The following is an 8,905-nucleotide window of genomic DNA, read 5'->3' on the forward strand; positions in this document are numbered from 1 at the left end:
CGGTGGTTGTTAGCTCTTCTATAAATGTTTGATAGAATTCACCTGTGAAGCCGTCTGGTCCTGGACTTTTGTTTGGTGGAAGATTTTTAATTTCAGTTTCAGTTTCATTACTTGTGATTGGTCTGTTCATATTTTCCATTTCTTCCTGGTTCAGTCTTGGAAGGTTCTGCATTTCTAAGAATTTGTCCTTTTCTTCCAGGTTGTCCATTTTATTGGCATAGAGTTGCTTGTAGTAGTCTCTTAGGATCCTTTGTATTTCTGTGGTGTCTGTTGTAACTTCTCGTTTTTCATTTCTAATTTTATTGATTTGAGTCCTCTCTTTCTTTTTCTTGATGAGCCTGGCTAATGGTTTATGAATTTTGTTTATCTTCTCAAAGAACCAGCTTTTAGTTTTATTGATCTTTGCTATTGTTTTCTTTGTTTCTATTTCATTTATTTCTGCTCTGATCTTTATGATTTCTTTCCTTCTATTAACTTTGGGTATTGTTTGTTCTTCTTTCTTTAGTTCCTTTAGGTGTAAGATTAGATTGTTTATTTGAGATGTTTGTTGTTTCTTGAGGTAGGGTTGTGTTGCTATAAAGTTCCTTCTTAGAACTGCTTTTGCTGCATCCCATAGGTTTTGACTTGTCATGCTTTCATTGTGATTTTTCTGTAGGTATTTTTTTATTTCCCCTTTGATTTCTTCAGTGATCTCTTTGTTATTTAGCAATGTATTGTTTAGCCTCCATGTGTTTGTATTTTTTAAGCTTTTTTCCGTGTAATTGCTTTCTAATCTCATAGCGTTGTGATCAGAAAAGATGCTTGATATGATTTCAATTTTCTTAAATTTACTGAGGTTTGATTTGTGACCCAAGATGTGATCTATCCTGGAGAATGTTCCATGTGCACATGAGAAGAAAGTGTAATCTGCTGTATTCGGATGGAACGTCCTATAAATATCAGTTAAATCTATCTGGTCTATTGTGTCATTTAGGGTTTGTGTTTCCTTATTAATTTTATGTTTGGATGATCTGTCCATTGGTGTAAGTGAGGTGTTAAAGTCCCCCACTATTATTGTGTTACTGTTGATTTCCTCTTTTATAGCTGTTAGCATTTGCCTTATGTATTGAGGTGCTCCTATGTTGGGTGCATATATATTTATAATTGTCATATCTTCTTCTTGGATTGATCCCTTGATCGTTATGTAGTGTCCTTCCTTATCTCTTGTAACATTCTTTATTTTAAAGTCTATTTTATCTGATATGAGTATTGCTACTCCAGCTTTCTTTGATTTCCATTTGCATGGAATATCTTTTTCCATCCCCTCACTTTCAGTCTGTATGTGTCCCTAGGTCTGAAGTGGGTCTCTTGTAGACAGCATATATATGGTTCTTGTTTTTGTATCCATTCAGTGAACCTGTATCTTTTGGTTGGAGCATTTAATCCATTCACGTTTAAGGTAATTATCTATATGTATGCTCCTATTACATTTTCTTAATTGTTTTGGGTTTGTTTTTGTAGGTCCTTTTCTTCTCATGTTTCCCACTTAGAGAAGTTCCTTTAGCATTTGTTGTAGAACTGGTTTGGTGGTGCTGAATTCTCTTAGCTTTTGCTTGTCTGTAAAGCTTTTGATTTCTCCATCGAATCTGAATGAGATCCTTGCCGGGTAGAGTAATCTTGGCTGTAGGTTCTTCCCTTTCATCACTTTAAATATATCATACCACTCCCTTGGCTTGTAGAGTTTCTGCTGAGAAATCAGCTGTTAATCTTATGGGAGTTGCCTTGTATGTTATTTGTTGTTTTTCCCTTGCTACTTTCAATAATTTTTCTTTGTCTTTATTTTTTTCCAGTTTGATTACAGTGTGTCATGGCGTGTTTCTCCTTGAGTTTTTCCTGTACGGGACTCTCTGTGCTTCCTGGACTTGGGTGGCTATTTCCTTTCCCATGTTAAGGAAGTTTTCAACTATAATCTCTTCAAATATTTTCTCTGGTCCTTTCTCTCTCTCTTCTCCTTCTGGGACCCCTATAATGCAAATGTTGTTGCATTTAGTGTTGTCCCAGAGGTCTCTTAGGCTGTCTTCATTTCTTTTCATTCTTTTTTCTTTATTCTGTTCTGTGGCAGTGAATTCCACCTTTCTGTCTTCAAGGTCACTTATCCATTCTTCTGCATCAGCTATTCTGCTATTGATTCCTTCTAGTGTATTTTTCATTTCAGTTATTGTATTGTTCATCTCTGTTTGTTTTTTCTTTATTTCTTCTAGGTCTTTGTTACACATTTCTTGCATCTTCTCGATCTTTGCCTCTATTCTTTTTCTGAGGTCCTGGATCATCTTCACTATCATTATTCTGAATTCTTTTTCTGGAAGGTTGCCTATCTCCACTTCATTTAGTTGTTTTTCTTTGGTTTTATCTTGTTCCTTCATCTGGTACATAGCCCTCTGCCTTTTCATCTTGTCTCTTTCTGTGAATGTGTTTTTTGTTCCACAGGCTGCAGAATTGTAGTTCTTGCTTCTGCTGTCTGCCCTCTGGTGGATGATTCATCTAAGAGTCTTGTGCAAGTTTCCTGATGGGAGGGACAGGGAATGCATTTTAAAACACTTTGTTACATTGGTTTGCACAGTATCTGAACATAATTAGTTTGAATCTGGGTTACAGATAATACAACCTTATACATTCATGTAAGCTCCTCAAGTATCTAAGGAGTGATTTTGTTCCTATTTTGTTGTGTAGACATAGGTAGAAATCATTCTCTGGAATTTGCTGGCCTGTGCAGTCATTCCTGAGTACATCTCTTCTACCAACAAGCAACATAGTCTTAATTAATGGTTAGGAATACATTTCAAAGCATCACTGTTTCTGATACCTGCTATGATATGGAACTCTGGGGGAAACTATCCTATTTTTTTTTTCTTTTCCCATATGCTAAAATATATCTGAAAATATTTCCAGAGGTCAATTCTTGCTTTGCCAGCAGAGAACATTAGGGCCAACTCTTCTGTAATGTTTAGATAGCTTACTATCTGAGAACACTGATTTTGTTTCTCAGATTTTATAGAAGAAACTTGCCTGCACTACAGAAGTACTCTTTAACTCATTTTTGATTATGATTAAGCATTTGTCTAATAATGAATTTTGTTGGCCTTTGTCCCCAGTTCCTGGGAAGTCACCTCTAAACTCTTGGATCTTCCTTAGCAACAGAAGTGTCATTGTTATTCATGGTGGGTTCTGACTACACTTGATGGTTTATACTGAGGTGGCTTAGGGTGGGCCCCTAGATAATCTGTGCGAAAGAGGTGACTCAGGATAGAGGCTGGCCATGGACCAACCATGCGAGGATTAGCACTTAAAGCAACATGATATCCGGACTTCCCTGGAGGTCCAGTGGTTAAGACTCCACGCTTCCAATGCAGGGTGTGCAGGTTCGATCCCTGGTCAAGGAAGTAAGATCCCACATGCCATGTGGTACAGCCATAAAATAAAATAAATAAAGTAAAATAACTAAAATAAAATAGTTAAATATATTTTAAAAGCTATTTCAAAATTAAAATACATTTAAAAAAATAGAAGCAACTTGTTATAAACCAGCCCTCTGGAGAGATGAGTGAAGCTGGAAATTGAGTTCAATAGCATGACCAATGATCCAACCAACCATCCTTATAGAATGAAACCCCAGGAATTCCCTGGTGGTCCAGTGGTTAGGACTCCATGCTTTCATTGCTGAGGGCCCATATTCAGTCCCTGGTCTGGGAACTAAGATCCCAAGCTGCATGGCATGGCCAGAAAAAAAAAAAAAAATGAAACACCAACCAAAACGTTTAGATACTAAAACTTGGGTGACCTTCCTTGGTTAGCAACTCTCTCTGTGTATTATCATACATATACTGGGAGGTTGATGCTTCCTGATTTCACAGGGAAAGGACAACAGAGGATTTGTGCTTGGAATCCTCCTAGAGTTTGCTCTATGTGTCTCTCTCTTTGGCTGGTTCTGATTTGTACCTATTTGCTATAATTAAACTGTAATCATAAGCATAGCTCTCTCTGAGTTCTTTGGGTTGTTCTAGTAAATTATCAAACCTGAAGCAGTGGTGAGAACCCTCAAATTTATAACCAGCTGGTCAGAAGTGAGGGTGGCCGGGGGACCCCAAAACTTGTAGCTAGTGTCTGCAGTGAGGGCAGTCTTCTGGAGGACCATGCCCTTAACCTAGAAATTCTGGCCTAACTCTGATTAGTTAGAGTAATCTGAACAAAGTATTTAAATATATGATTTTACTTTCAATTTAAAACTATACCAATAAAATATTGTGAGATATTTAAGGATATTCAAATATGGTATAATACGAGTTTATGTGTAGTGTTTAAATATTATAATTATATTAACATCATAGACAAAAATGTGTATATTAGGTTCTAATATTTCCAAGTGTTGAAGCCTAAGTATTTTTGTAGCAATTTATCTTTAATTTAAAATTAATTTAATTTGCTTCATTTAAAATTGTGTTCTTCATAATACCTGAAACCATAAAACTCCTAGAAGTAAACATATGTGGTAACCTTCTTGATATCAATATTGATGATGATTTCTTGGATTTGACACCAAAAGCAAAGGCAATAAAAGCAAAAATAAACAAATGGGACTACATCAAACTAAAAAGCTTCTGTACAGCAAAGGAAGCCATCAACAAAATGAAAGGCAATCTACTGAATGGCAGAAAATATTTGCAAATCATGTATCTGATAAAGGGTCAATATTTAAAACATGTAAAAAGCTCACACAATTCAATAGCAAAAATACAAACAATCCAATTAATTAATGTGGAGGTTCCACAAAAAATAAAAAATAGAACAACTATATAAGCCAGCAATTTAATTTTTGATTATTTATCCAAAGAAAATGAAAACACTAACTCAAAAAGATATATGCACCCCAATGTTCATTGCAGTATTATTGGATATGGAAATAACCTAAGTATCCATTGATGGATAAATGGGTAAGGAAATTGTGAGATATATATATATGAACAGTATTCACCCATAGAAAGGAAGGAAATCTTAACATCTGCAACGACATGGATGGACTTTGAGGGCATTATGCTAAGTGAAATAAGTCAGACAGAGAAGGACAAATGTAATCTCATTTACGCATGGAATTTAAAAAAAAACAAAAAAATCCCCATGAGCTCATAGGTATAGAGAACAGATGGATGGTTTCCAGATTCAGTGGTAAGGGGTGGGTAAATGGGTGAAGGGGCTCAAAAGGCACAATCTTCCAGTTATAAAATAAATATGTCATGGGAATGTAATGTACTGCATGGTGACTACAGTTAATAATACTGTATTGCATATTTGAAAGTTGCTAAGAGTAGATCTTAAAAGTTTTCACCACAAGAAAAGAATCTGTAATTATGTATGGTGATGATGTTAATTAGACTTACTGTGATAATCACTTCACAATATATACGAATATTGAATCAGTTTTATTACTGAAACTAAAATAATGTTATATGTCAATTATACCTCAATTTAAAAAAAGGGACCCTTGAAAACTGTTTAAGAACAGAAGTAAAGGATACTCTAGCTTCAGGTTGTTGGATGCTCCCCTTATTTCTTCCTTTTGAAATCTTGAAATAATTGACAGAAGTTAGTTAAAAATAATAATCATAAAATTACAGAACTAGAACAAAAAATTTCACAATTTGTATGGAAACACAAAAGACACCGAATAGCCAAAGCAATCTTGAGAAAGAAAAATGGACTGGAGGAATCAGGCTTCCTGACTTCAGACTATACTACAAAGCTACAGTAATCAAGAGAGTATGGTACTGGCACAAAAACAGAAATATAGATCAATGGAACAGGATAGAAAGCCCAGAGAGAAACCCACGCACCTATGGTCATCTTATTTTTGATAATGGAGGCAAGAATATACAATGGAGAAAAGACAGCTTCTTCAATAAGTGGTGCTGGGAAAACTGGACAGCTACATGTAAAAGAATGAAATTAGAATACTCCCTAACACCATACACAAAAATAAACTCGAAATGGATTAAAGACCTAAATGTAAGGCCAGACACTATAAAACTCTTAGAGGAAAACATAGGCAGAACACTCTATGACATAAACCACAGCAAGATCCTTTTTGACCCACCTCCTAGAGAAATGGAAATAAAAACAAAAATAAACAAATGGGACCTAATGAAACTTCAAAGTTTTGCACAGCAAAGGAAACCATAAACAAGACAAAAAGACAACCCTCAGAATGGGAGAAAATATTTGCAAATGAAGCAACTGACAAAGGATTAATCTCCAAAATTTACAAGCAGCTCATGCAGCTCAATATCAAAAAAACAAAAACCCAATACAAAAATGGGCAGAAGACCTAAATAGACATTTCTCCAAAGAAGATAAACAGATTGCCAACAAACACATGAAAGGATGCTCAACATCACTAATCATTAGAGAAATGCAAATCAAAACTTCAGTGAGGTATCACCTCACACCAGTCAGAATGGCCATCATCAAAAAATCTACAAACAGTAAATGCCGGAGAGGGTGTGGAGAAAAGAGAACCCTCTTGCACTGTTGGTGAGAATGTAAATTGAAACAGCCACTATGGAGAACACTATGGAGGTTCTTTAAAGAACTAAAAATAGAACTCCCATATGACCCAGCAATCCCACTCCTGGACATATACCCTGATAAAACCATAATTCAAAAAGAGTCATGTATCACAATGTTCATTGCAGCTCTATTTACAATAGCCAGGACATGGAAGCAACCTAAGTGTCCATCGACAGATGAATGGATAAAGAAGACGTGGCACATATATACTATGGAATATTACTCAGCCATAAAAAGAAAAGAAATTGAGTTATTTGTAGTGAGGTGGATGGACCTAGAGAGTGTCATACAGAGTGAAGTAAGTCAGAAAGAGAAAAACCAATACAGTATGCTAACACATATATATGGAATCTAAAAAAAAAAAAAAAAGATTCTGAAAAACCTAGGGGCAGGACAGGAATAAAGATGAAGACATAGAGAATGGACTTGAGGACACAGGGAGGGGGAAGGGTAAGCTGGGATTAAGTGAGAGAGTGGCACTGACATATATACACTACCAAATGTAAAATAGATAGCTAGTGGGAAGCAGCCGCATAGCACAAGGAGATCAGCTCAGCTCAGTACTTTGTGACCACCTCAAGGGGTGAGATGGGAAAGGTGGGAGAGAGGGAGACGCAAGAGGGAGGAGATATGGGGATATATGTGTATGTATAGCTGATTCACTTTGTTATAAAGCAGAAACTAACACACCATTGTAAAGCAATTATACTCCAATAAAGATGTTAAAAAATAATAGTAATAATAATAAAATTAAGTGTTTCTAGGGGAGATGGCAGAAGAACTAGAAGCAACTTTCCCCTACCTGCTCTGGGAGAATGACACCTGCATGCATGGATGGGACAAAGGAGGCCATACAGGATTCATGGGAAGAACCAGAGACTTGAACAACCATTTATGTAAAGAAATCTGCAAGTGCCTATGCTACCACTAAATCCTGTGAAAAGGCTTTGCAAACAACAGCAAAAATGAAGTGATAAAGTACCTTTGAATAGGAGAGAAAAGCTGCTAAAGATGCAAAGGAGTTGGTCACCCCTTGTCTGTGTCCCAGGTTCCAAGAAGAGTGGGATCATGTTGAAATAATATATAGCATATTGGGACAGAAGGCATTTGGCCTCCGTGAACTGTGTGCCAGCAGAGTGGCAGAAATCCTTTAGAAAAAAATGCACAAAATGGAAGAAGTGAAGAATTTGAATTTTTATGCATTTTTTTAGCATCATGACTTTGCAACAAATTTTGTCCTCATGGATGCAGAGAAAGGAGGCAGTCTTATGGGTGGAGACTTTTGAGATTGCAGCCAAGTATGTGTGTTGGACAATGGAAATCCACCCACAGAACAACCCTTTCATATGTATGCACTTGTCTCACCTTTGTCAGTTTGCTGCTGCAAGAATTCAGGTTTCTGGGGAACAAAGTGCTGAAGCTGACTCAGAAAACTGACAATGTTGAGACTAGCTGTGCTCTGAGAGCCATTTTTCATTATGTGGACTCACTGACCTGACAGAAGAGTCAAGCCTCTTGGCAGCTCCGCTCCTCAGCACTTCCTACTGCCAACCTGCTTTTTTTTAAAGCAGCAGCCTCAGGAGGCTCACTATTTATTTATTTATTTATTTGCTTTTTTGGCTGCACCTTGCAGCATGTGGGATCTTAGTTCCCTGACCAGCGATTGAATCCATGCTCCCTGCAATGGAAGCACGGAGTCTTAATCACTGGTCCACCAGGGGAGTCCCCCACCTGCCTTCTTCTCCCCTACCTCCCAGTCAGCACTCAGGTTTACCTTGGGACCTCCTCACAAAAGTGGTGATAGTCTCCATATGAGCAGCATTTTTAAGATAAATTCTGAGGATCTAATGTATAACACGGTAACTATAGTTGATAAAACTAATTGTATAATTGAAATTTGTTGAAAGTAGAACTTAAGTATTCTCACCAAAAAAAAAAAAGAAAGGCTAATATGTGAAGTAATGAATGTGTTAATTAACTCGATTGTGGGAATCCTTTCACCATGTATACATATATCAAAGCACCTTGTGCACTTGAAATATATTTTTATTTTGTCAACCATACCTCAGTAAAGCTGTAAAAACAGTCAAAAACAGAAACAGATACTGTGCATAAGAGAGGACTAGGGACTTACCTGGTGGCACAGTGGTTAAGAATCCGCCTGCCAATGCAGGGGACACGGGTTCAAGCCCTGGTCCGGGAAGATCCCACATGCCATGGAGCAACTAAGCCCGGGGGCCACAACTACTGAGCCTGTGCTCTAGAGCCCGCGAGCCACAACTACTGAAGCCCTTGCGCCTAGAGCCCG

General features: G+C 37.1%; 1 pseudogene; it reads left to right on the forward strand.

The window, feature by feature from the left end:
- The first annotated feature begins 7,185 nt into the window (after positions 1 to 7,185).
- On the forward strand, positions 7,186 to 8,245 carry LOC137758804 (ectonucleoside triphosphate diphosphohydrolase 6 pseudogene; annotated as a pseudogene).
- The last annotated feature ends 660 nt before the right edge of the window (positions 8,246 to 8,905 follow it).

Source organism: Eschrichtius robustus, chromosome 2 (genome assembly GCF_028021215.1).
Source record: "Eschrichtius robustus isolate mEscRob2 chromosome 2, mEscRob2.pri, whole genome shotgun sequence".
Taxonomy (NCBI): domain Eukaryota; kingdom Metazoa; phylum Chordata; class Mammalia; order Artiodactyla; family Eschrichtiidae; genus Eschrichtius; species Eschrichtius robustus.